At 37.0% G+C, this 26692-nt stretch overlaps 2 non-coding genes across 2 annotated transcripts; both read left to right on the top strand.

Annotated features, from left to right (window-relative positions):
• Nucleotides 1-6360: 6360 nt before the first annotated feature.
• On the top strand, nt 6361-6433 carry TRNAV-UAC (transfer RNA valine (anticodon UAC)). Its single transcript has one exon. It is a non-coding gene; the product is annotated as a tRNA-Val (tRNA).
• Nucleotides 6434-10597: 4164 nt separating this feature from the next.
• On the top strand, nt 10598-10670 carry TRNAV-UAC (transfer RNA valine (anticodon UAC)). The gene has a single exon. It is a non-coding gene; the product is annotated as a tRNA-Val (tRNA).
• Nucleotides 10671-26692: the final 16022 nt, after the last annotated feature.

Genomic DNA, 26692 nt, shown 5'->3' with positions numbered 1-26692 from the left:
GTTTACAAGTTACTTTTGTATCAATCTAACATGTAAGTCGTTTGTTATACTAGTTTTCAATTTTTCTTCTTATTAGGAAGACACCCGATTTTGCTTAGTTTTTGGATGACATGGATATATTTGGGTAGACTTTTTGAAGTAATGGGAAATAATAAAAGTAGGATGGTATGGTAAACAAATCAACAATAGTTCTGTTCTAGAAATTTCTCTAGCTTTCCAAAAAAAAAAAAAAAAATTGTGAAAATTATAGAAAAATAATAGGATGGTATGATAAATTTTGTTTTCTATATTTTTCTATTTTCAAAAGTTAATTACTTTGATAGTTTAGATATCAAATCATAAATAAACAACGTAAAGAGGGAAAATTATAGAAAAATAAACTTACATGTCCGAACACATTGTAAAATCTCCTAATAAACAATATTTTCAGTTGTATTATTAGAAGAAGTAAAAGAAGAATCTCTTATAACAATTTTAGCATTTTCTAATTTTTTTTTTTTGGAGAAATCACAATATACAACTGTTTGTGAGGAAAGACAGAAGACAGGTTATTTCAAGTAAAAGCCAACAAGTTCAAGTGTTTGGGTTTGTGCTTTATTAGTGGTCATTGCAAAGCATAATCTAATCGGAAACTTCCTGAAACCTTTTGAATGGAAGTGTAAATTGTTCTGGTTGGTGCTTATAACGGAATTTTGTAAATAAAAACATATTTTGCTCCAAATTCTTTGTAACTAATCAACATACGTATAACATTCCTCTAAAAATCTTTACAGCTTAACCTAATACCATTACGCAAGCCTTCAAACAATTTATGTCTCTCAGCAAAATAATTGGTGCATGATGCTTTACAACAAGCCCATGAGATGGAATACGGTTTGGTGTCAAAGAACGCAAGAGAACTTCATGTTAAGGTTGGTCGTTAGAATCACTTTGCTCACGTTGCGACGACAATAGAGAATTTGAGTAGTAGAAAGTAAGTTGCTACATGTTGAATAGAAACTTAAGGGGATTTAAGTTGTCAAACCACAAAAGTTACGAACCAGAGCCATGCCACACAAAATGTTGATTCAAAAGTTAGGAGGACTTAAGTCGGCAAACCACAAAAGTCAAGGGCCAAAGTCATGTGAAGCTAAAATAATCAAAAAGGTATTATATGCAATAGGTACATAAAAATAAGTAAGATTGTTAATTTTAAGTTAACGAATGGAAATTGAAATAATCAAAAACATATTATATATGACTCGACTTATAAGTAGGTAGAGTACATAAAAATAAGCATGAAAACATAAAGAAAAAATAAAAAATATAAATTTACGTTGAAACGTAAATAAACTCGATTTTATACCGACATTTATATAAAAAAAACAAGTATTTTTTTTAATTAACAAAAGAATGCTCTAAATTTGCATCAAAATGTTGACCGCCTCCAATTCATAGTGGCACATATATAAAAATAAGCATGTAAGAAAATTGTTTTTTTAAGTTAACGAACAAAAATTATTAAGGAAAATGATATTATAAATATTACGAGGGTAAACACAAAATGTTAGAAATGTAAAGAACTAGATTATAGCTCACGTTAAACACGGGAAACGCATAAAAACATATAATCGTTTACAGATATTGCATAATGATTATAAAAAAAATATATGGTTATTGGTATTGTTGAATTGTGTAGAAAATACATTGAAAACGATAAATATCTATAATTATTGAAGGACCTCTTTGTAGCCAACATTTTTTGTTTTATTACTTGATCGACCTTCCTCGTCTCATATAGTTATGATATTGTTATATAATTATAAGCATTTTAATAAGACGTTCCTTTTATAATAAGGTTACCTAATTTAAACATATACTGACAACCAATATACCGTTTTTTCTACTGCATTAAATATTGACAACTATTTCATTTATTCAAATAAAGTTATATAATATAATTTATAGAATGTTAAATGTTATATGGATTTAATTTTAGTATATCATCAATGGAGATTCTTTTCTAAATCATTATTGGTTTATTTTAAATTGATTATTAATATAAGTGCTAGCTTTTATGTTTGTTCTTATTTATTTGATGTTTGCAAGAACTTTGCATTAGTTTTGGTGCAACTTGGAATAATTTTAGTATATCATCAATGTAATTTAGTATATCTTTCAATTATATGAAATATCAAATAATGACATTTTCATTACTATTGTGATAATTTAGTTTATATATTGTATTTTTACTAATCTTAACGGTCTTATTTTTTCTAATAACCGTAACATTTTCATTAATTGTACTTTTTACAAATCTCCTAATATCTTATAATTTTTATCTTACTTTATAATTTTTCATAACTATGTTATTTTCAAGATTGACTGCCTTAGTAGTTTTTTTTTTTCAGTCTATTCAATTTTATATTTTATTGTACAACATCATCGTTTGTATGTATTCTGAAATTTCACTTTAAAAATACTTAATGGTTACACCTTGATATTAATTTTTTTAATAAACCCGTGTTATAATTATGGAATATATATCTCATTCTAATTAACAATTACTTCCTTTATTATATCAAATTCTTCATTAAACGGATATATTTTTGGAAAGTAATAATTATAATAGGGTAGCATTATCTAAGATGTAAATGCTTTATATACTTTTGGAGGAAAAAAATCAGGATCATTAAAAAAATTTATATAAAGAAAATACAAATTTAAATTTGGTGATATTATGGATGAAATTACTGGCAAAAATTATTTTGGAGGGAGATGTAATTTGTAAGGTATAATAATATTACAAAATTCGAAATATGTATATTTGTTGTGTAAATTTATAATTTTTTTTGTTACTATATAAAGATAAAAAAGTAGGTTGATATGATATACAAAAACATAATAATTTCAATGATATTTTAAAATCATGCCAAAATTAATTGGATTCTTATGACATAAAAACTAAAAAAAAAATCATAATCATCTCTAATATATAAAAGTAACATTTTCGTAATTAATGTTAGTTCCCAAGATAGTTAATTTATGTTTTGTTAAAGGTACGTAATATATTTTCCTGTTTATTTGAAAAGTTTCAAAAAAGTAGTTAACTGGTTTCATGTAATTTCTGACAAAGAAAATCAAAATATATGAATACATACATTTGATATAGGAACAAAAATATAATTGAAAAAAATATATAAAGCGAAAGAAGGTACTGACCTTCTAGTGCAGAATAGCGAATATTTGAAGCAGAGAATGGTGATTAAAGTTTTAAGCAATAATAATGATGTTGTAGGAGAAGGTTTGAAGAAAAGAAACGATTGAAAATAAGTGTGAGTCACGGATTCAATGATGAATCGTATATGTGTGTGATAATTTGAATATGATTTTTCGTTATTAATGTTTTCCTAATAAAAATAGATTTTATATTAATGGTTTACTAATATAAACGCATTTATATTAATGGTTGATATTAATGTATTGATTGAAATGGTTTGTTAGTGATATGCTTTTAAAATGACCATATTAAAATCTTCATAACCAGAAATTCAAGATTTAAAATATGGAACACTTTCATTGGAATTAAATACATTTTATTTCAACGAATGTAAGTTATTGTTTGACGATTGGAAAACATTTATTGGAATTAAATACATTCCATATGGGGAAGATGATGTCAACAATTTGATCTAATGGTAGAAAAAATAAGATTGAGATACAATCAAGGGTCAAAGTTATTTAAGATGATGTTATAAGATTTCTCTTTTAATAATATTTAGATATGGAAGTAACATTTTAGAAAGTTCAAAGTCAAGGGGCCAAAGTGAAATTTTATAAAGTTGAAACGTTAGTAACAATTGGTGGATGAGAGTAAACACGAAAGTTTCAGAGAGTTAACGGGATCAAAATGACATTTTATAAAGTTCAAAGTGCAGAGGGTCAAAATGATATTTGAAAAGTTGAGGGATGAAAAGTATCCTTTTACAATATATAATAACTTAAGTTGAAAAGCTACAAAATTTTAAGGACCAAAAATATAAATAGTAAAGTCCAAATTTGATATTTAGTATATATAGATAATAGTCTCATCAAAAACATTCTGTCTCTGTTGGGAACTTTTATAGTCAGATTTCATTACTTTCATTAACAAATACAATTTCAATAGATAAAATAGTAGATAACATTGCATGGATAAAAAAAAATAGTTAAAAGGGCAAATACCAAAAAAAGTCGTATATTTTACACATTTAATTGGCAAAAACGCTTATTTATTTTTTGTTTCGGTTTAGCCATTATTTAGGCATTGAATATTGGCATAGGTCACAAAGTTCAATTAGCATGTTATCTTCTTCACACCACCTCTTCTTCACCAAAAGTCAACCAAAAACCCTCATACTCTTCTACTCTTCTTCTCTGTGAAGATCAACAATTTGCTATATCAGCACCACCACTGTAACAGCACCTAGGGGTAAATTGGTCAAAGGACCTTAAACAAAGAACAACAAGAAGAAGGAACTTACACCAGTAAAATCTAAAACAAAAACACCCTTGTAAAAAGTGTACAATCATATACTCCTTTAAACATCGGGCCTAAGCATCATGTCTTCTTTATTTACATCCGGCTTGTACCTAAAAGTAGATGCAAATCAAGTGTTATACAGATAAAAAGCATCACGTATAAATGATTTTAAAGAATTTTATTCTTTAAAATTCTTAACCAAACCACCTTCTTTTACTTTCTTTCTAAGACAAACACATAATCTCAACAACCTGATGCAATATTTTATTGATCGGTGGGTTCCTTGATCTCAAGACAATCATTATCAATGACTCAACTCTCTAAAAAAATTCCATACCACTTCCTATGGCTTTTTATGTAATTGAAAGTCAAAAAAACGTAGACCTTTTCCTTAAATCAAGAGTATAAACACTAGCTAAATAGATTAAATGAAAACAAAATAAGGAGGTTAATGTTTTCAGACAAATTGCAAAAGTATGCACAAATTGTTGGTGATTTTAGTCTCATCAGATCATTTTATGTAATTAGAACTAACATGTGAACTAAGGGGCTTCATAATTTGTACTCTAATATATATATATATATATATATATATATATATATATATAAATATATGGATTTGTGCAGAGTGCACGCTGTATAAGATGAAATTAGAAGTCGGTTCAATGACAAGTCAAGGGCCGGGGGCAGCGCCCCTGGGTCTGGGGTTTCCAAAAGGGCAACGCCCCTTTTGCGGGGTCTAGAGGCAGCGCCCCTAGTGGGGTCCAAGGGACCATAGTGGGAAATTTACATTCTTGAGGGTGATTATGGTAAAACTAATGAAATTCGTTAGTTTTGGAAACCCTAATTTATAACGAAAGAGTTCCAAAAATAGAAAGTAAGAGCAAAAAGAGAGTTTCTTATTTCCTTTTTTTGGATACACCTATATCGTTTTGTAATTTTTCAAAGATCCAACGGTCCGTTTTCTTTGATTTTTGGAGAGCGGTTTCCTAATATCCGGTCCCTCATTTTGTCCAGTTGGATTGTTGATATCATCTCTGACGCCTTAGGAAACAACACATATGTTTGCTATTGGATAACAATTTTGGTGATATTTCTTCTATTCACTTTGTTGTTTGATTGCATATATACTTGAAGTTGTTTTCTCCAAGTATATGATGATTATTGTATTCCTCTATGGTTTGAATCGGCTCTAGTAATCTCATGATTTTTACTCTCGATTTGAGGGGTTTTCCACGCTAAAATTTCGATGGCTTGTTTTGATTGATTACTTATTTTTTTGGGTTGATTATAAGGTCATACAAATTGCATTAGGGTTGTTTTTGTTGCAATTGAAAAATACCCTATTTGTTTGCATTCTCAACGGTTCATTCAAGACGGGAAAAGTTTAGTCAAACGATGTTTTATTTCACATTATTATTTACTGTTGCGACTATGTTTTTCTAGAAATATAGCAATGTATGACTTTTGGTAGATTTCTTTGCAGTCAAAGAAGAAAGGTCTAACAAGATCCTATTAGTAATTAAATTGAACCATCATATAAAGACAAATCTTCCAACTTGCTAATTATTACTGTATTTTGTACGTGTCAATAGTATATGGACTATTCTTGTACATCAATGTATTTACAATATTCAGTTTATTACTACAAAATAATCCCTCATAGAACTCCAAATCTGGTTTGCTTCTCAAATCAATAACATTGTATATTATTTTTAACGTTATCAACTATGATAATATGAAACGGGTTGCATAATTTTCTAAATCTGCTATTGTTTAATTTGATAGAAAAATGAACAATAAATCACCTAGCGTGATTGACAAATATATAAAGAAAGATTACCTAAAAAAGTATAAAAGTTCTTGTGGTGTAGTGGTTATCACGTTAGCTTTACACGCTAAAGGTCTCCGGTTCGATCCCGGGCAGGAACAATCTATTTTTATTGTCGGGTCTTTTTTTATGTTCCTTTGACTGTTATAATTTTTGTGTTGCATCTTGCATGTTTTCGATCAGGTCTTTTTTCTAAGGTATATTCTTTTCGTAAAATAGCGTCAAAAGGACATCATCCTCTTGAGCCGATAAATAGATAATTGCTTTCCACCTTCAGTGGTTAATATTTGGCCAATACATATATTGATTCTATTGGTTGACATGTTTGTTTGGTGTTGTTGCACAGTGTTTTATAAAATGACTATAAGAAAGTACAAAAAAAATAATAATAATAAATAAAAAATAACTAATTCACTTTATTTTTACATGGTTCCAGTCCAGAATCTAGCATAAACCGATGGTTAAGTTGCAGGTGTGAATCATGTATTTATAGTAATCAGTATACATTTTTAATGTCTTAATATATACACACATTTGAATAATGAATGCATGAGATAATATTGTTTCCTCTAAAAGTTCCGATGACCAATAAGCTATATAGCAATGATGGTAGAAAATCTCTATCATTAACATGTAGATAACTTGCAACAAAAATCTACAAAAATTCATTAAGACCATATTTTTTTTTCCTACCGAGAGTGGAAAGATAAACCAGCATCCACTTAAACTTTCTATTAAATTTTATTTGGATTGGATTTTGTGTTTGGAAGAAAAATAAATCTTACCTAATATACGAAAATTAAATGTCACATAGGCGCCAGATAAATTTTACCATTCTTGCCAATTTTCACCTAAGGTGTGGTACCATTGTTTTCTACCAATAAAAGAAGGTTGTTAAATGTAAATATTGTTTAATTGTGTTATTGGTTGTTGGTTATTACCAATGAGTTCATTATATATATATATATATATATATATATATATATATATATATATATATATATATATATATATATATATATATATATATATATATATGCACCGGTGAAATTTACCTATGGCAAAAAAATTAATCAAGGTGTGGTATACACCGCCGGAAACACATGTAATATTACCAGCAATAAATGACAGCTACACCGTGCAGCCTAAGTAGGGCAACGGAAATTCTTTTATATCTATATAATAAAATGACTATCGATTCTGCAATAAGTTTTGGGAGTTTTGCAAAATTGGTTTTCTGAAGAAAAAAAAACCATGATTCCCTAAAAGAAAATCATCTAAATTGGATAATACATATCTAAATTGGATAATATATAATATATTGCCAACATACTTTACAAAATGATGCAATTAATGCAAGGGAAAACAACCTAAAAAGATAATATAGCTTTTATTTTGTATACGTTTAGTCCATATTGATTTTTGTGTAAAATAAGTCATTGAACTTATCGTTTTGTACACATTCAGTCTTCATGACCGCCTACTCCAGATACATATCGTCTTTAATGTGATTTTTTTTGCAAAATAAATCATTGCTGTTTTGTACACATTCAGTCCTTATGGTGAGTTTCTTTAGGTTTTGCTCACGTAACGTCCTATGTGGAACAATCATTAATGAAGTGTTTTCATATGTGGCTCGTCTGGGGCAATGGAATCATGTTTACTTGTCTTGATTTTGGTAATAACATTATACTTTTGATATTAATAACTATTATAGTATAATACCAACTATATATAATACAAATACAAACTTCATTAGCAATACCAACTATATTATATCAGGTGAAAAAAATATATTAGCCATAATTATGTCAGTTGTTGAAAATAGTGTCCATAATCACAACAGTTGGTAATATTATTATAGTAGAGTCCATTTAGGTTACATACAATGATATATTTAAACAATTATTGACATGAGAGTTTATTGGAGAGCTATTTTGTTAATTTATTAGTCATTAATAAATTAATAGAAGTTTGTGATGCGTCTCATTAGTCCTCGCGAAAGAACCCTAATAATTCTAGGGTTTTTATATTCTATAATTCAAGGTGGTTAAGACAAGAAACCTCATTTTTAATAGCAATAAGCTCATCTTCAAAATTTGGGGTTAATTGACATGTTCTTCATCAATCTATTGCCAAAGTTTGTACTTTTTACATGGTTCTTCAGTAACAAAAAACAAAATTTAAGCAGGTTAGGGAAGACTCTAAACTTTTTTTTCCAGGGTATTATTTTGTCTTGGAAGTGCAAATACGAGTTTGAAGAAATCAATGATAAATAATTTTGTTGTCTGCCATGGATATAACAAAAGTCGAAAACATTTGCTTCTTTGAGAAAACCAGGACACCAACATTATTTGACCGATTAATAAATTAGATTACTAATATAAGTGAGGGACGACTCACATACGAGAACACCTTATTACTGATTATCCCACATAGGATTCCACATGGGCATAATCTAAAGAAAATTGCTCATAAGGACTGAATATGTATAAAAACAACAAAAACTTATTTTGCAACAAAAAAACCATTAAGGACTACATATGTACAAACTGAAAACTTAGTCTAGCCGTTCATGAACATTGAATGGGTACAAAACGACAAGTTAAATAGCTTGTTTTACAAAAAAAAAAAAAAAAAAAAAAAAAAAAAAAAAAAACAGTGATACACAGTAAGAACTATATTATCATTTAGGTCGTTTTTCCATAAATCATGATGTTCACACTGAAAAAGGTACTCTATGGTTTAAACTTATTTGAAATACGTTATGTGTGAAAACGGAAGAAAAAAGTGACTTCATGAGAAAAACCTCATTTACATGACTTTCTTTGTTAATTTTTTTTTTATGGATTAGGTAGTAACAAGGACTAATCACTAAAGTAGGATGCTATAATAAATAATTTCATATTATAACATCCTACTTTTACTGTAGTTCTAATTTTTTTTTTTAACTCGACATTGAAGTTTTTTCTATTTGGATTATATTGTTATAACTAAACAATTTTACAACAATACATTGTTGTAACGGGGAAAATGAAAGTGATATAATAAACAAAAGTATATTTTTGTTTCTTGCATTTAACAGATCAAAAAATGACAGCAAATGGTCATTAAACTTTCTTCCGTGTTTCAAAAGGGATTACAATTTACTTTTGTATTAATCCAATATGTAGGTTGTTATTTGTTGTTTGTGATTATATAAAACGTTCATTATATTAACTTTCAAAATTTCTTCCTATTAGGACTACACCCGATTTTTGCTTAGTTTTTAGGTGACATAGCTATATTTTGGTATATTTTCGAAGTAATAAGATGTAATAAAACGAGGATGCTATGATAAACACATCAATAATAGTATATTGCTATATTTTGCATTTAACCATTTCCATGATCACGTTGCATCGTGTGGGGATGCGACTCCTAGTTATTTAACATTTTCCAGATTTATCTTATTCGGATTTCTAAAAATATGTTTTAGGTTCTTGTGCTATAGTGGTTATCGCATTAGCTTTACAAGCTAAGAGTACGCTTAGATTTGGAAAATTCTATATTTTTTTAGAAAAAAATTCTAGAAAGAAATGAAAAGTTTGAAAACCAATTGGGTTTAATACTTTTTTACAGTTTGATCAAGGCAAAACAATTTTTGGTTTTCTAATTACAAATATCTTTGAAATTTGATAAATTTTGTTTTCCATACTTACCTATATCCAAAAGTTAATAACTTTGATATTTTAGAAACCAAAGCATCAATAAACAAAGTAAAAGGGAAAATTATAGAAAAATAAACTTACATGTAAGAGCACCGGGCACATTGTAAAATCTCCCCATAGATGGTATTTTTTTGGTTAAAGTAAAAGAATAATCTCTTATAACAAATTTAGCATTTTCTATTTTTTTTTGTTGGAGAAAACGCAACATAAAATTGTGAGTGATAAAAAGACCGGTTTTTCAAGTAAGCACCAACAAAGTCAAATGTTTGGCCTTGTGTTTTGTCAATGGTCATTTGCAAAGCATAATTTAATCGGAAACTGGAACCTCTTGTTCATATTAGTGAATGTAACGGATTCCATAAAGAAAAACTTATTTTTCTCAAGTTTAATAACGTTGTATATTATTTGTAACATTATCAAGTATATAAATACGATTGGTTCACATAAAATTTCCAAGTATATTATTGTTTAAATTGATAGAAAAATTAATTAGAATCACCTGGAGTTATTGTTAATATATATACTAATACCAAAGATTACAGACTTAGTACAAAAGTTCTTGTGGTGTAGTGGTTATCACGTTAGCTTTACACGCTAAAGGTCTCCGGTTCGATCCCGGGCAGGAACAGAAAGTTTTTTTTTCCTTAAATTTCGTGACAATTCCAACGGCGTTAATGATGCGATATTTTTGCCTCGAGAACTTCCGTAGGGTTTTTTTTTTTTTTTTTTTTTTTTTTTTTTTTTTTTTTAATTTTTTTGGAATCCATTTAAGGGGAATCTAGAATGTGTACACGAAGGTTGACTTTGCTTCATAACTTTTGGGTTGACTTTGCTTCATAACTACAAAATGGATTAATAAATGACACATATTTACGTTATTTTACATGGTTCCAAGGTCCAGATTCTTGAATCAATAATGGGTCTTGTTTCCTCTAAAACTTACAATGATCAATAAGCTAATATAGTAAAAATAATGATGGTACAAAATCTCTATCATTAACAAGCACATAACTTGCATAAAAAATCTACTAAAATTTTGATGCAGATCTTCAAATTTTGATGAAATTTGTAGGTACTAGCATTACCCTTTTTTCCAATTATATTAAATTAAACATCACAAGGACAGGAAAAATTGGAATGAGTAAAAAATGACCAAAATGTCACATTCCATTTAACAAATTAAGTGACTAGTGACAACCTTTTTCTTGGTTGTATAATAAAATGACAACCAATATAAATTTTGAGAGTTGGAAAATTGGTTTTTTCAATGGTATCCACTACAAAAAACCATGATTCCCGAAAAAGAAATCATCTAATGGATAGTACACCGTATATATTGTCAACATGCTTTAAAAAAATGATGTAATTAAAGCAATTATGCATGGCCTTGACACTGAAAAGGGTAAACTCTTTGGATGATGTTGTTTGAAAATTATTTGAGAAAATAATGTGTAGTTGTGAAATGGAAGGAAAAAAAGAGACTTAACGAGGAAAACCTCATTTTCAAGACTTTCTTTGTTAATTCGTTTTTTTTCTCTTAATTAGGTAGATAACAAGTACTAATCACTAAAATAACCAAATATGGAAAGTTAAAATAACCAAATATGGAAAGTTAAACAATCAAAAATGACTACCTTCTAAACATTTATCACAAAATGACCATTCATTTTATGAAATGGATTTCACGAAATACCCTTTTTTAGCAAAACTATTTCATCAAAACACCACACACCAAAAATCATAATAAATAAAAACAAAAGAAAAATTCGCTCTAATATAAAGAAATGAAATTAGGATACTATGGTAAACAAATAAATGAAAGCACAGTGTTATTTCTTGCATTTGCCCCTTCAACTTAAGATTGGTTTTCTTTTCTGGGTCAGGCATTGATTTGTGAATAGTTTGTTACTTTTTTGTAACAATTATTGTTGTGTTTGAAAATTGATGCCAACAGAACATGGAGTAGGGAATCGAGATGAATAAAAGTTCGATGATTTATGTCATTATACTTTGAAAAATCTACCCATCAAAACGTTTTACTTCCAATTTTTTTCCTTATTAGAGCATTGTACTTTTAAAACTCTACCCAATTATTGATACGTGTTTGGTGGCATTGCTATATTATGTTAGACTTTTTGTAGTAGTATAGAATAAATAAAAGCTTTGTTAGGTCCTGGATGGAAGGATCTTCACCAATGATCAATCAAGCATAAGAAAACAAAGAAGAAATGGAGTAGAATATGAATGAAACTGAGCTTGCATACGATTAAACACTTGAATCGTCTGATACAACTCACGGACCGAAAACTGGCAAAAGTACAACTGTACTATGAACCTGACAACCTGACATCTATATATACTAACCAGGATCGAAAACAGTTTTTGGTCAGCAGACCGAAATCTGGTTTTCGGTCACACCTTAACCAAAAATACTTCCTAGACCGAAAACGTCAAACATACACAAAATGACTTCAAAATACATTGACAAATGCCCTAACTCATCCATACATTGATGCCTAGCCCAAACCATATATGTTGGCCCTTCAATCTCCCCCTTGGTTTGGGGCTAGCATGATTCAATTTTTATCAACTACCAGCACGTCTGATCTTCCCATAGCTCCATTCCACATCTCCTTTTGAATAATATCAGCAACCATGGTAGTGTATTCCTTTGCAGCAGACTCAAAAATGTCTTCAGCCACCTTGATCTGATGAATAGAAAGCTGATGAATATCCCACTTTCCAAACTATAGCAGATCCCTCTTGTCATAAAGACGAATACATCCATGTTTAAGTTTGATGACAACAGAAGCTGTAGATTCATCAAACACCCAGTATTGCATGGATTGTAGAGATCCATCTGGATGGTTTTGAAGGATAGGAATCTGCTTGACTTTATTAGTAGCGGGCCACATCACGGACCGAAGAGGCTGATTGGTTTTGGGATCAATGACACTCGGGTATACCTTGATGATGGACTCTGTAGTCTTCATTGATGGAAAGCCCTTTGCCACTTGACCTTCCAAAAATAATCTGAACTGAGTTGCCTTGGGTTCATTTGTTGGATTTGAAAAAGGAGCCTTAGACAATTCCGTAAGATCAACCCTGGTCCAAGAGTTGAAGTCGTGCATCTCTATACAACTCGGTATTTCCGCTCTTCCTTCGTACAATCCACATTTTCAGAGGGTCGTGGAATCCCCATGAGATGATCCCAGACCTATCACCATAAATGTCTCTGAAGCGATTTTCTCCAAGATCCGTAAATGTGATGTTTGGTTGATCCACGGGAGCATTCTGATCCGAGCTCCTCTTTGAACAGAAGTTGACCCTTCTCAGCAGACTTGGCTTGTCTAGCACGTTCTAACACCACGACATTTGGAGCCTGCACTGGTTCTTTGTTAAAACGATTGACAACCGTGGTTGTTCTTGTATAAGGTGGAACTATGGGAGCAAAGGTGTGTGATGCATGCGACCGATCGGGCTCAAGTAAGTTTTCCCCAAGATACCCATACATGTTATGTTATGCTATATGGCTTGATTCAGAATTGCATGCTAGAATAGGACAAAGGATCTAAGAAGATGCCTTGTGTGCCTGATATATGATTCTGATAATCGCATGCTAGTTAGGGCTAAGGATCTAGGAGGATGCCTTATATGCCTATTGTATGAGTTGTATGCTAGGGCTGTTTAGTCAGCAGTAGGATGGCCTGTATAGGTTATGCCTGATTTGGTTACTCGATGCACGAATGTTGCTTGCTTTGTGTTATGGGGGTTCTGGCTATTTCCAACTAACTAAGGAGCGGATATGTAACAGTACCTGCAAGTTAGTTAGGGGAAATGGTAGGGGCTCTTGTGCAGTTGATGGCGGAGAGTAGGTCGGAGAGTGCCCTAGGGAAGCCTAAGATGAGGTTAGTGGAAAGGGGTATCGGTAAAGGGACCTAGTGAAGCCGAAACAACCCTTGAGGAAAGCACGGGTAGATGTGGAAGGTAGTATGGGCCCGTACTACTGAAAGCAGAGGACCCTTACTCGAATCAAGGAGGGCCTAGATGAAATCAGGAACCTTGGAGAGTGTGTTAGATCTCTCGAGTATATGTATGACCTTGACCTTTATGCGTGTGTTTTCAGTATGGTGACCACACGACTTGGAGCAAGAAGTTCCGGATCCGGATCAAGATCAGGCTCGGGTTCAGGATCCGAGCAGGTTGATGATGGGCTACGCGAGTTCATCGCGTCTGAGATCACGAGAGGCATCCTTGAGTCGACCCCTATCATATTCGGGTCGATCAAGGAGGGGATTGTTGAGCTGATGGAGGATCGTCTTCGATCATTCAGGAGTGATATGGCGTCTAGCCAGATGGGTACGCACACATTGTCCTTTAAGGACTTTCGTGGGAGTGGTGCGCCGGATTTCCATGGGGTGAAAGACCCCATTGCTGCTAGGAGATGGATCGCAGACATTGAGACTGCGCAGCTGACGAGCTTCTCCCCAGAGGGGTCGAAGGTGAGATATACAACAGGATACTTGCGATACAGGGCTAGGGATTGGTGGGAGTCTGTTCGTGACTCATTGGGAGCCTCGACTATTGAGGATATGACTTGGTCAGAATTTGTGACCAGATTCAGGGCGGAGTTTGCGCCAGCTTTGGAGCTTCAGCGGCTGGCTAGGGAGTTTTTGGATATGAGGCAGACTACGGAGACTGTGGCGGAGATCACCGCCAAGTTCCAGGAGAGGGAATTGCTAGTGCCCCAGTATGCAGGTGATGAGGATATGAGGATGACCCGCTACCACGACATGCTACGAGCCGACATTCGGGAGCATGTTAGTTTTTCAGCTTGCCCTACCTTGGATTCCATGATTGCCAGGGCTAGGGAGAGGGAGATTGATCTGGAGCACGTCCAGAAGAGGAAGGCAGTGGAGGGGCTGACGTCTGGGGCTTCGGGGAAGAAGCCCAAGGGATCTGATGGTAGGCCGAAAGGCCAGGCAGGACGGGACCGCTATGGGAAATGCGGTCGGTCACACGAGGGAGCTTGTCGCACTGGGCCGGGTTTGGGCTGCTATAAGTGTGGCAAGGTGGGGCATTTTGGCAGAGATTGTACTGCCCCCGCCCCTGCGGTACATATGACAGACCTGATTTGCTTCCATTGCAATCAGAGGGGCCACAAAAGGGTCAATTGCCCGAGATTGACAGCAGCGTCAGCAGCAGTGCCAGCGGCAGCGCCGATCTCAGCGACGATGCGGGTTACAGATGGCCGGAAGGTCAAGACAGAGGTCTCAGTGGTGCGGAGCCGAGCATTTCAGCTGACAACCGAGGAGGCACGCGCTGCACCCGATGTGGTGACGGGTATGATTCTTTCCCTCGGATCTTTTTTTGTTGAGATTGTGTTATTGATATGTGCTATGTTTAGGATCGTTCCATGTGAACGACATCCCGGTTCTGGTATTGTTTGACTCGGGCGCTACCCGATCATTTGTGTCTCTTGCGCTTAGCAAGAGATTTTCCGAGTCTTCAGGCATGTTGGATTGCCCTCTAGAGGTAGAGATTGCAGACGACCGTTCGGTGCAGGCATCGACGGTATTTCGAGATTGTGTGCTGAGGTTATTTGAGGAGCGCTACCTGGTAGACTTGGTTCCCATTCCATTGTGTGGGAACAAGGTGATTATAGGCATGGATTGGCTCAGCCCTAATGGGGCAGTGATCGACTGCGTGCAACTGTTGGTGCGGGTCAGGACCCCAAGCGGGGGAGAGCTGGTGATCCAGGGCGAGAGGCCACAGCGAGGACCAGCTTTATGTTTAGCAGAGAGAGCTAAGCGCTACCTCCAGCAGGGTTGCGCAGGTTATGTCGCGTATGTTATGGATACCTGGGAAACGGGTAGGGCGACGGTGGACGATGTACTCGTGGTACCAGAGTTTGCAGACGTATTCCCCGAGGAGTTGCCTGGGATACCTCCGAAACGACAGGTGGAATTCAAGATCGACCTAGTTCCTGGTGCGGCTCCGATAGCCAAGGCACCGTATCGGTTGGCTCCTCCTGAGATGCAGGAGTTGTCTACACAGCTGCAGGAGCTGTTAGACAAGGGTTTCATTAGACCGAGCAGTTCACCCTGGGGAGCCCTGATCGAATGTGTATAGATTATCGGGAGCTGAACAAGGTAACGGTGAAGAACCGCTACCCACTCCCGAGGATTGATGACCTCTTTGACCAGCTTCAGGGATCATCTTGATTCTCCAAGATTGATTTGCGTTCCGGGTATCATCAGATGAGGGTCAGAGAGGAGGATGTGCAGAAGACTGCGTTTCGGACGCGTTATGGCCACTATGAGTTTGTGGTGATACCTTTCGGGCTCACCAATGCTCCTGCCGTGTTTATGGATCTCATGAACCGCGTGTGTAGAACGATCTTAGATCGGTCTGTGATAGTATTTATTGATGACATCTTGGTTTATTCCAAGATGCGGGAGCAGCATGAGGAGCATCTGCGGGAGGTTTTGGAGACTTTGAGGAGGGAGAACTTGTATGCTAAGTTCTCCAAGGTGTGAGTTCTGGTTGCGCGAGGTGCAGTTACTTGGGCACCTAGTCAACCAGAACAGGATTTCGGTAGACCCGACCAAGGTAGAGGTCGTGATGAATTGGGAGGTTCTGAGGTCTCCATCTGAGATTCGGAGCTTTCTAGGATTGGCAGGCTACTATCGGAGATTCATTCAGGACTTCTCCAAGATAGCGGTTCCGCTCACCCGACTGACTAAGAAGTCGATGGTGTATCGTTGGGGGCCTGAGCAGCAGGCCACATTTGAGACGCTGAGACAGAGATTGTGCGAGGAGCCAATCTTAGCCCTGCCATAGGGCATGGAGGATTTTATTGTGTACTGCGATGCATCCATTGCAGGTTTGGGAGCGGTATTGATGCAGAGAGGGCATGTCATCGCCTACACGTCGAGGCAGCTAAAGCCTTACAAGGCAAACTACCCGACTCATGATTTGAAGTTGGGGGCTGTTGTGTTCGCCCTCAAGATTTGGCGCCATTACCTCTATGGGGTTTGTTGTATGATTTACACGAACCATAAAAGTTTGAGGTATCAAATGGACCAGCCAAATCTAAATATGAGGCAACGTAGGTGGCTTGATGTGGTGAAGGATTATGATTGTGAGATCCTTTACCATCCGGGGAAGGCCAATGTCGTGGCCAATGCGCTTAGCCGCAAGGCAGTGCCGATCAGGGATATCTATCTAAGGATGACAGTGATGACTCCGCTTCTGGAGCGGATCCGGGAGGCTCAGCAGGAGGCCATGAAGGAGGAACATCGGAAAAGTGAGGGGATTGTGGGGCAGGTTTCCTCTTTCGACTATGATAGCCGAGGGTTATTGACTCTTCACCGTAGGGAGTGGGTCCCTTATAATGGAGGAGTGCGCCAGGTCCTGATGGGGGAGGCACACAAATCCCGATTCTCCATTCATCCCGGGGCGACGAAGATGTATAGGGATCTTCGTCTGGACTATTGGTGGCCTTACATGAAGCGGGATGTGGCATGGTATGTGGAGCGGTGCTTGACCTGTAGGAAGGTCAAGGCCGAGCATCAGAGACCTCACGGAAAAATGCAGTCGTTGGATATCCCGCTGTGGAAATAGGAGGATATTACAATGGATTTTATCACGAAGCTTCCCAGGACCGCGCGGGGGATGGATTCGATATGGGTCATCGTGGATCGATTGACCAAGAGCGCCCACTTTATTCCGATTCAGGAGAGCATCTCGGCCGAGAAATTGGCCGATATCTATATCAGGGAGGTGGTGGCGCGACACGGAGTACCAGTTTCGGTGATTTCGGACAAAGACGTGCGGTTTACTTCCAGGTTTTGGAAGAGGTTTCATGACGAGTTGGGTACTCGTCTGCATTTTAGCACCGCTTTTCACCCGCAGACAGATGGCCAGAGCGAGCGGACCATCCAGACTCTGGAGGATATGCTGGGGGCATGTGTTTTAGATTTTGGAGGTAGTTGGGATACCTACCTCCCGTTGGCGGAGTTCTCGTATAATAACAGCTATCATGCGAGTATCTACCGTCCTCCCTTAGAGATGTTATATGGGAGGAGGTGCAGGACCCCGATATGTTGGGGCGATGTTGGCCAGAGAGTCATGGGGAGCACCGAAGTAGTGCTCAAGACGACAGAGAAGATTCATCAGGTCCAGAGCAGGCTTCAGACTGCTCAGAGTCGGTAGAAAAGTTACACCGATAAGCGTCGATCAGACATGGAATTCCAGGTCGGGGATATGGTCCTCCTAAAGGTGTCGCCATGGAAGGGCGTCATCCGATTCAGGAAGCAGGGCATGTTGGGCCCAAGGTATATCGGACCGTTCAGGGTGGTAGCCCGGGTGGGCAAGGTGGCGTACCGGCTGGATCTGCCAGCCGAGCTTAGTCAGATCCACAGCACTTTCCACGTCTCTCAGCTGCGAAAGTGCCTAGTGGACGATACGGCGGTGGTACCCTTGGAGGACATTCAGGTTGATGGCAGCCTGAACTACATCAAGCGGCCTGTGGTGATTCTTGACCGGAAGTCGAAGGATCTGAGGAACAAAAGAGTGGAACTCGTGAAGGTGCAGTGGCAGCACCGGAAGGGGTCGGAGTGGACTTCGGAGCAGGTGAGTGAGATGATGGAGCACTACCCCGAGTTGTTTCAAGATCGAGCGGCAGACTTCGAGGACGAAGTCTAAAATAAGTGGGGGGGGGGGGATTTGTAGCACCTGGTTCTTGGTATGTATTCTGTTATTAACTCTTCATTTATTTTGCATTTTTGGCCTTGGACTCGGCGATTCGAAGGACGGACTCGCCGAGTAGAAGCGGGATGAGGCACGGAGTTTAAGTTGCGGACTCGGCGAGTCAAGTCCCGGACTCGGCGAGTAGCCGCTGTTTGGACAAAAACCCTAATCCAGGGGTTTGCATCCTATTTAAACGACCTTATGCAGCCTCCTCTTCCCTTTATGCTCCCAAACACTCCTCATAACAAACCCTATCCGTTTTTGTGAAGATCTAAGGCTTTTTGAGTGATTCTTGTGAGTTTTGATCTCAAGGAAGAAGGAAGAGCATAGAAGGATCAAGAGGGACTGAAGGATTCGAGTTTGGTTCATCATTTGTAGTCTTTGGAAGGTATAAAGTCTGAACCTTGCTCATTCTTTTGTTAGATCCCTCTTTGGGGTGATTTAGGGCTTTTATAAGCCATTTTTGGTGGCCAACCATGTTTGCAAACACGGTTGGGGGTTTGGGCTTCTGTATCATGTCATTCTATGAGCCACAAGTCAGATCTAGGTTGATTTTTGCACCAAGGAAGGCCCCATGCAACAAAAGAACCATTTTAGAGCCTTTTAAGATCTAATGTCCCATGCATGCACGTAAAGTTTGTAACTTTACGTGCTAGATCAAGTTTAGGGGCCTGGATCTATCATTTGGTTAAGTGTTGTACATAAGAAATCGAAGTTCTTAGTAAGGAATGTGATAGACTCAGCGAGTCCAAGGGTTTTGGTCCCATATCAGTGAGGGTCATAAGGACCGGTTGAGTGTGGAAGGGTTTTAGGAGTCCCGGGGAGTGACCCAATGTTCTGGACTAAGCAAAGTGTTCTGGGAATTCATGGTACTCGGCGAGTGCATGAACGGACTCGGCGTGTCCAAGTCAATCTTCATGGAACTCGGTGAGTTGTTCATCAACTCGGCGAGTCGAGGACAGAACGTGTTCATAGGATGAAGAGTAAATCGACGAGTTGTTCATACAACTCGGCGAGTCAAGTCAGGACATGAGTATCAGTTGATGATGAACTCGACGAGTTGTTCATACAACTCGGCGAGTTAGATGTGGATTCAATCGGTGTTCATTTAGAAGGAAAACTCGTCGAGTCATCGCCTAACTTGACGAGTAGAGACGGGTATGATGTCTGATGGAAGGATAGGGACTCGGCGAGTTGACGAGTCAACTCGGCGAGTCAGGTCAACTGGAAGTTGACTTTGACTTTGACTTGTTCAAGGGGTAAAATGGTTATTTTATCCTAAGGGTAGATGTCAGCTTCTGACTAAGTGTTTTGTGGGAATTTTAGCCGGAGGACTTCCGGAGCAGCAGTGGCAGCAGTCAGAGGATTCCCGCATAGTTCAGCAGATACGAGGTGAGTTACCTTCTAGTAGGGGTAGGTCTAAGGCCACAATGCCGGCCCACCATTAAGAAGTATTTAGAAGATAATTGTCTTTGTGATAATTTATCTTGGTCTGGTTGCATTTGGTTATGAGTTATATCTGTATGATATGTTACATGATAGGGATAGTTTCCCTGATAGTGGTCCTTAGGACCAAGGGGTAGGTCAGTAGCTGGATATGTCTGAATGTGTGCTTATACCTTGATATTATATGCTAGTAGTAGGGGTGGAATAGTCCCCAGTTATCGGTTGAAAGATACCGATGACGATTACCGGTTGAAAGATACCGATGACGATTACCGGTTGAAAGATATCGATGATGTTTACCAGTTGAAACCGGTTGAAAGATACCGATGATGATTACCAGTTGAAAGATACCGATGGTATTGTATGGTATGTGGTATGATGGGGGAACTCACTAAGCTTTGTGCTTACGGTTTCAGTTTTTGGTTTCAGGTACCTCTTCGTCTAAGGGTAAGGAGTCGGTGGTGTAGCATGACATCACACACACATATGATTTTTCCGCATGGTGTTTTTTGGGATGTACTATGATATGACATTTGTTCATGGTTGCGGGTTTCAAATATGATAATTGGTTTTGAGATGTCGTGTTTATACAATACTTCCTAATGAATGTTTTATGAATTTTTGGGCTTGAATTTTGGGATGTTACAGATAACATCGGCATTCACATTTGCATGTTCTGACGATGCTTGATCAGTTGACATTTGTTCAGACGATCCATGTGATTCTGGAGAATCTGACAGCTCAGTAAACTTTCCAAATTTCACGAGAGGGAACCTCCCATGAAACATGATTTTCCCTTTATGATTCTGCTTGATTAGGCTCACAGTGTTTGGTCCGAAGGCTTTCATGTCAAGTATTTCTCCTGTCTTGACCATATCGGGAAATAGGTTATTGATGAAGATTTGAATAAATCTTGGATAGAGCAGGAATTAATCCTTCGACTTCTTGTTAGCATTAGAAACCATCTCTTCCAAAATAAACTTTGAGAAGTTGAAGTCAATCCCGACAGCCAATGCAACAATCGCCTGAGTATTTCTCAAGGATATTTCGTCTGAACCACCCTTTCTCCCAAATATGCAGTTGACAAATACGTGGGCTAGAAATCTCCAGTAAGGAGGTAACAGCTTCTTTAGGGTTGGTGGAAAGACTCCTTCGTATCCCATCTTCTCGAGATACTCATCAACAACTCTCAGATCTATATCAGTTGGGAAGGCAGCTTGATCATCAATCTTCAAGATATCTCTAATGAATTGCTCAAAGATAACAACTTTGTGTCCCCTGATAGAAGCTTCAATCTTCACTGATCCATTGTCTCCAGTCTTGACACTTGTAGAACTCCAGAATTCATTGATCAAGTTCAGATAAATGATGGGGTTCCATGTAAGTGTAGTCGAGATGCAGCACTCCCTTAGCCTGTACATCATTGATTTGAACTCGTTGTGTGCTACTGGAGGATCATCAAGAAGAATGGACACGTTGTGACTTTCTGCAACTTTGAGACTTGCCATTTTATCTGCACAAAACAAGCCAGGTGAGAAAACATTTGATTATAATAAATTAAAATTATTTTCTCAATTAATTCCATTAATATTGGCTGTTTTAAATTGAATCTTATTAGACAAACATGGGTTTTTGGTCAAGACAGTCATACCGAAAACTCATGGACCGAACACTGAAAGCCATTTAGAATCGAAAAAGCTTAAATGATTGGGGTTAACCGAACACAGCTTCGACAGAAAAACGTTTGATCCGGATTGACCGAGAACGGCTCGGCTTGACCGAAAGCCGGTAAGCCGATGGACCGAAAGCGGCTTCGACCGAAATCTCGCCGACAGTTCTTGTTTTCATAATTTGGCCATGATTTCACGGTCGATTCTCGGTAAAAATTACATGAGTATGGTCGGAGTCTTCATACCTTCAAGAAAAACAGGTTGATTTGAATAAATAACACTAATTTATCGGAATTCCCCAGTCGCCCTATGAATACCGGAATTAAGGACAGAATCCGTACATCGAGGAAAAGTTAAACCACAGTTCTAGATACGGGTTCTCTTAATGTTACTGGTGGATTCTCATGTATATCTCCCTGCTCAACCTACCCAAGCGTCATATTGTCAGGCTAAACGGAACTATCTAGGTCAAGATTTATTAAGTCTCTAGATTCCTTAAGTTCATATGCACCTAGTCAAGTCCGTTAAACTTTTCGTGCCTACCAGCGCATCGAACACAGAGCCTAGACAATTCATCTTTGGTACCTTACACAGATTCAAATTGCCTGTTACCACTTGTTGATATCACTTCCCATCACATCACTTCTCAGAAATATTTTTGATTTTTCTGTTTTTCTAATGTTTTTGGATTTTCTGATTTTCTATTGTTTTTGAATTTTTAATTTTCTAATTTTCTAATTTTTGTTTGGTTTTTGTTTATTTCTCCCCCTAAATTTGTGAACGGGAAAGAATGAAATTAAAATGTGCAAAATTTAAACTAACCTAAACAAAAATTAATCCTCAAAGCGAATCATTTTCAAAAAGTTTACCAGCACATCGAATCGAGCTTTGTTAAACAGCTTGGTGAACAGATCCGCCAAATTGTTATCAGTGTGAACCTATTCTAGCCGAATGAGCGAGCGCTCATAACAATCTCTGATAAAATGAACTTTGATGTCGATGTGCTTGGTTTTTTAAGTGTTGGACCGGATTTTTAGCAATTTGGATCGCAGCCTCATTATCACAGAATATAGGGGTTTCTTGAAAATTCAAACTGTAATCCAACAGCTGATGTTGGATCCATATGACTTGAGAGCAATAGGCAGACGCAACTACGTATTCTGCTTCTGCTGTTGAGGTCGAGACAGTATTCTGCTTCTTGCATTTCCAAGACACCAGCCAATCTCCGAGAAATTGACATCCGCCTGAAGTCAATTTCCTGTCAAGCTCGCAACCTCCATAATTGCTGTCTGCAAAAGCATAAAGATCAAATTCGGAATTTTTCGAATACCAAAGACCCAGTTTTGGGCTGCCTTTGAGGTACCGAAAAATCCTTTTAACAACAATAAGATGAGACAGTTTAGGATTAGCCTGGTAGCGCACGCATTGACAGACCGCAAACATAATGTCTGGGCGACTTGCAGTCATATACATCAGCGATCCGATCATCGATCTATAGTACGTTTGATCAATGGATTCTCCTTCAAGATCAGGAGTCAGCAATGGTCTCTCCGCCATGGGCGTCAAAGCAGGTTTAGCGTCTCTGAACCCAAACTTCTCGAGCATATCTTCCACATACTTGGCTTGATGAATCAGGATTTCGGCTAACCATTGTTTGACCTGAAGCCCTAAAAACATGGTCATTTCCCCCAATGAACTCATCTCGAACTGCTTTTTCATGACATCCTCGAACTCCTTGCATAGCTTAGGACTCGTCGACTCGAAAATGATATCGTCCATGTATATTTGAACAAGAATCTGGTCTGCACCGACATGCTTGATGAATAGGGTCTGATCGATAGTGCCGCAGGAAAAGCCATGGTTGAGCAAGTGATGTGTGAGGGTAGCATACCAGGCTCTGGGAACTTCATGCAGCCCATACAAAGCCTTATCTAACTTGTAGACATGGTTAGGAAGTTTTGAGTTAACAAACCCAGGAGGTTGATCACCATAAATCTCCTCCTTCACCTTGCCATACAAGAAAGCCGTCTTGACGTCCATTTGATATACGGTGAAGTTCATGTAGGAAGCATAAGCGAGAAAGGAACGAATAGCCTCCAAGCGCGCCACCGGAGCATAGACTTCTGTATAATCAAGACCCTCAATTTTTCTGAACCCACAGACCACCAATATCGCCTTATTACGGATAATGACACCTGAATCATGTTGCTTGTTCCAAAACACCCATCTAGTGTCGAGAGATTTCTTGCCTTTAGGAAGCTCCACCAACTTCCAAACCCCGAGCTTTTCGAATTGATTGAGCTATTCATGCATGGAATCTACCCAGCTGGGCTCATTCAAAGCCATTTCGACGTTCTTGGGATCTATTTGAGAAATGAAACAGGAATAGAGGCATGTGCTGACATCTCCGCTCTTGCTTCTCATTTGAACTCCGTCGCCCAGCTGGCCAATGACGTTTTTGTTGGAATAGTGTCTAAGGCTGCAACTATATTAGGCAAGTATTTGACCCGATTGTGCATGGTCCTTTTGGGTTGCCTTCACCATAGCAACTTGACAGGATGATTTATTATGAGAGAATAAATATTATTAATATATTATGAGAATAATATAAGGAATAATAATATTGGTATTTGATTAGTATAAGTCATAAATTAATTAGTATTAATTTGGTGACTTAAAGAGATTAATTAAATAAGAGGGTATAAACTGTCAATTGTTTGATAGTTACACTTTAGACGGTAAATCCTTAATGGATAAGGATTGGACGGATTCTAGAGCTTGGGATAGCTCAAAATCGTCCAAGGCTTATCTATGGTAAGGATTTGGATTGCTTTAAGGAAAGATTATCCAACTAGGGTTTAAGGTGAAACCCTTAAGGAGTCTACAAGTATAAATAGACCCCATGGCTAAGGGAAATCGGCATCTCTTCTCAAGTAAGAAAAACCTGGCCGAATTTCTTCCCTCTCCTCTCTCTCAAATCATCTTCTTTGCTATTTGGTGTTTGTAAGCCATTAGAGGAGTTACAATTGTGACTCGAGAGCTCCAAGACAACAAGATCAAAACAAGAGATCCAAAGGTAAACTTCTAGATCTGATTTTGTATTGTTCTTATACTCAATTAGTTGTAAGAAGTCTTGGATTCAAAGCATGTTTAATTAGAAAGCCTAGATCCAAGCATTAGGGTTTTGCATGCGCACATAGGAAAGTTCTTCTGGCTAAAACCCATCAGTGGTATCATAGCCTAGATTGGTTTCTATTAAATTGTTGCTTATTTGTTTGAAACTTGTTTGCAAAATTCGAATTTTGTGTTTCTGAGTCATGAACTCGACGAGTTGGCCTGACTCGACGAATCCAGTTGGGAACTCGACGAGTTCAAGCGTCAGGAAAGGCCAGATTTGGGATTTTTTCATACTTATCTTATGGAAACTTACCTTTATCATATTAGATCAATCTTAATCTGATTTTCTGATATATATATATATATATATATATATATATGACTATAATCTTGATCTAATTAAAGATATTTATCAACTAATAAAATATTTAATTTCCTTATTTGATAATTAATTAATTATTTTGATTAAATTGGTAATTATCTTGCAATAAATAATTAAATAAATCAAATATGGATAATTATGGAATTAATTGTTAATTGAGATTATTTGTTATTTGATCCTCCATGTTTTAAATGTTTAAAACTTGCCCTCAAGTTTTGAAATTTATGTTTTGTGATTAAAAGTTTTAATTCAGACAATTTAAATTTCAAACCCTAGATTTTTAAAAGTTTAAAATACAACCCTATACTAATATAATATTACAAGATTAATATATATATATATATATATATATATATATATATATATATGTATGTATAACTAAATGCTAGTCTTACCGTTAGTAGGCCTCATTCACGAAGCCGATCTATAAGGTGGGTATAAGGTTGCGGCCTATAAAATGGCGCTTAATGGGTGTACACTCACACCCACCGCTTGCTTGATCGGTGGAGGGTCGTTAGCCGAACGGGTAGGATAGGGCAACCTCATCCTCTCATTAAAAGTATAATATGAAATACAAAGTAACTACATATTTTTTTTTAAATTTCCCAATCTTAGTTACTTTAGGAAAAGTGAATTGATGCAATCCCATGAAATTACACTTTTCACCCTTGCTAAGAAGTTAGTGGAGCGTGTGTGGTTTACCGGCACACTAATTGGTTCTAAGCAAAGGTGGCAAAGGGTGATTCATTGTTTATCATAGTTCAATGGAACGTGTGTGGTTTACCAGCACATCGAATAGGTGATCGTTAAAATGAAGGCACCATGTGAATTTGCATGGTAATTCACACCCGCTTTGTGATCCCCGGTATCCCAGTCACAAACAAGAGGGGCATATCGAGATTTAAACATGCCATTGAATAGTTTCAATGAATCTCATCCGAACCTAGGAATTCTCAATACATTTAGGACTTAAAGTTATGTTTTTATGGTGGAGAATTAGTGAATCATCATTCACTTACCTTCATATTATTTGCATGTTAGATTACGGCATCCCTTTTCTAATATGTAAATATTGTTGTTGGATCCTAGCCCTAATTTTTCTTGTTGGGTGATAATTAGGGATTCGTATTCTAATCTATCTTTGTCCTTTCTATTTGTAGATGCCGAATGCAAACAACGCTGCTGCTAGTTCTTTCACATTGACGAGCCTTTGTCAAAATGTCACCTTCGATGGGACGAACTTTAGCGAATGGATAAGATACATTCGCACCATTGCTCGCT

Source organism: Lactuca serriola, chromosome 2 (genome assembly GCF_051521515.1).
Source record: "Lactuca serriola cultivar US96UC23 chromosome 2, Lser_US96UC23_V15, whole genome shotgun sequence".
Classification (NCBI taxonomy): domain Eukaryota; kingdom Viridiplantae; phylum Streptophyta; class Magnoliopsida; order Asterales; family Asteraceae; genus Lactuca; species Lactuca serriola.
Note: the sequence above shows the minus strand (reverse complement) of the source record. Positions and strands in the feature narration are given on the sequence as shown.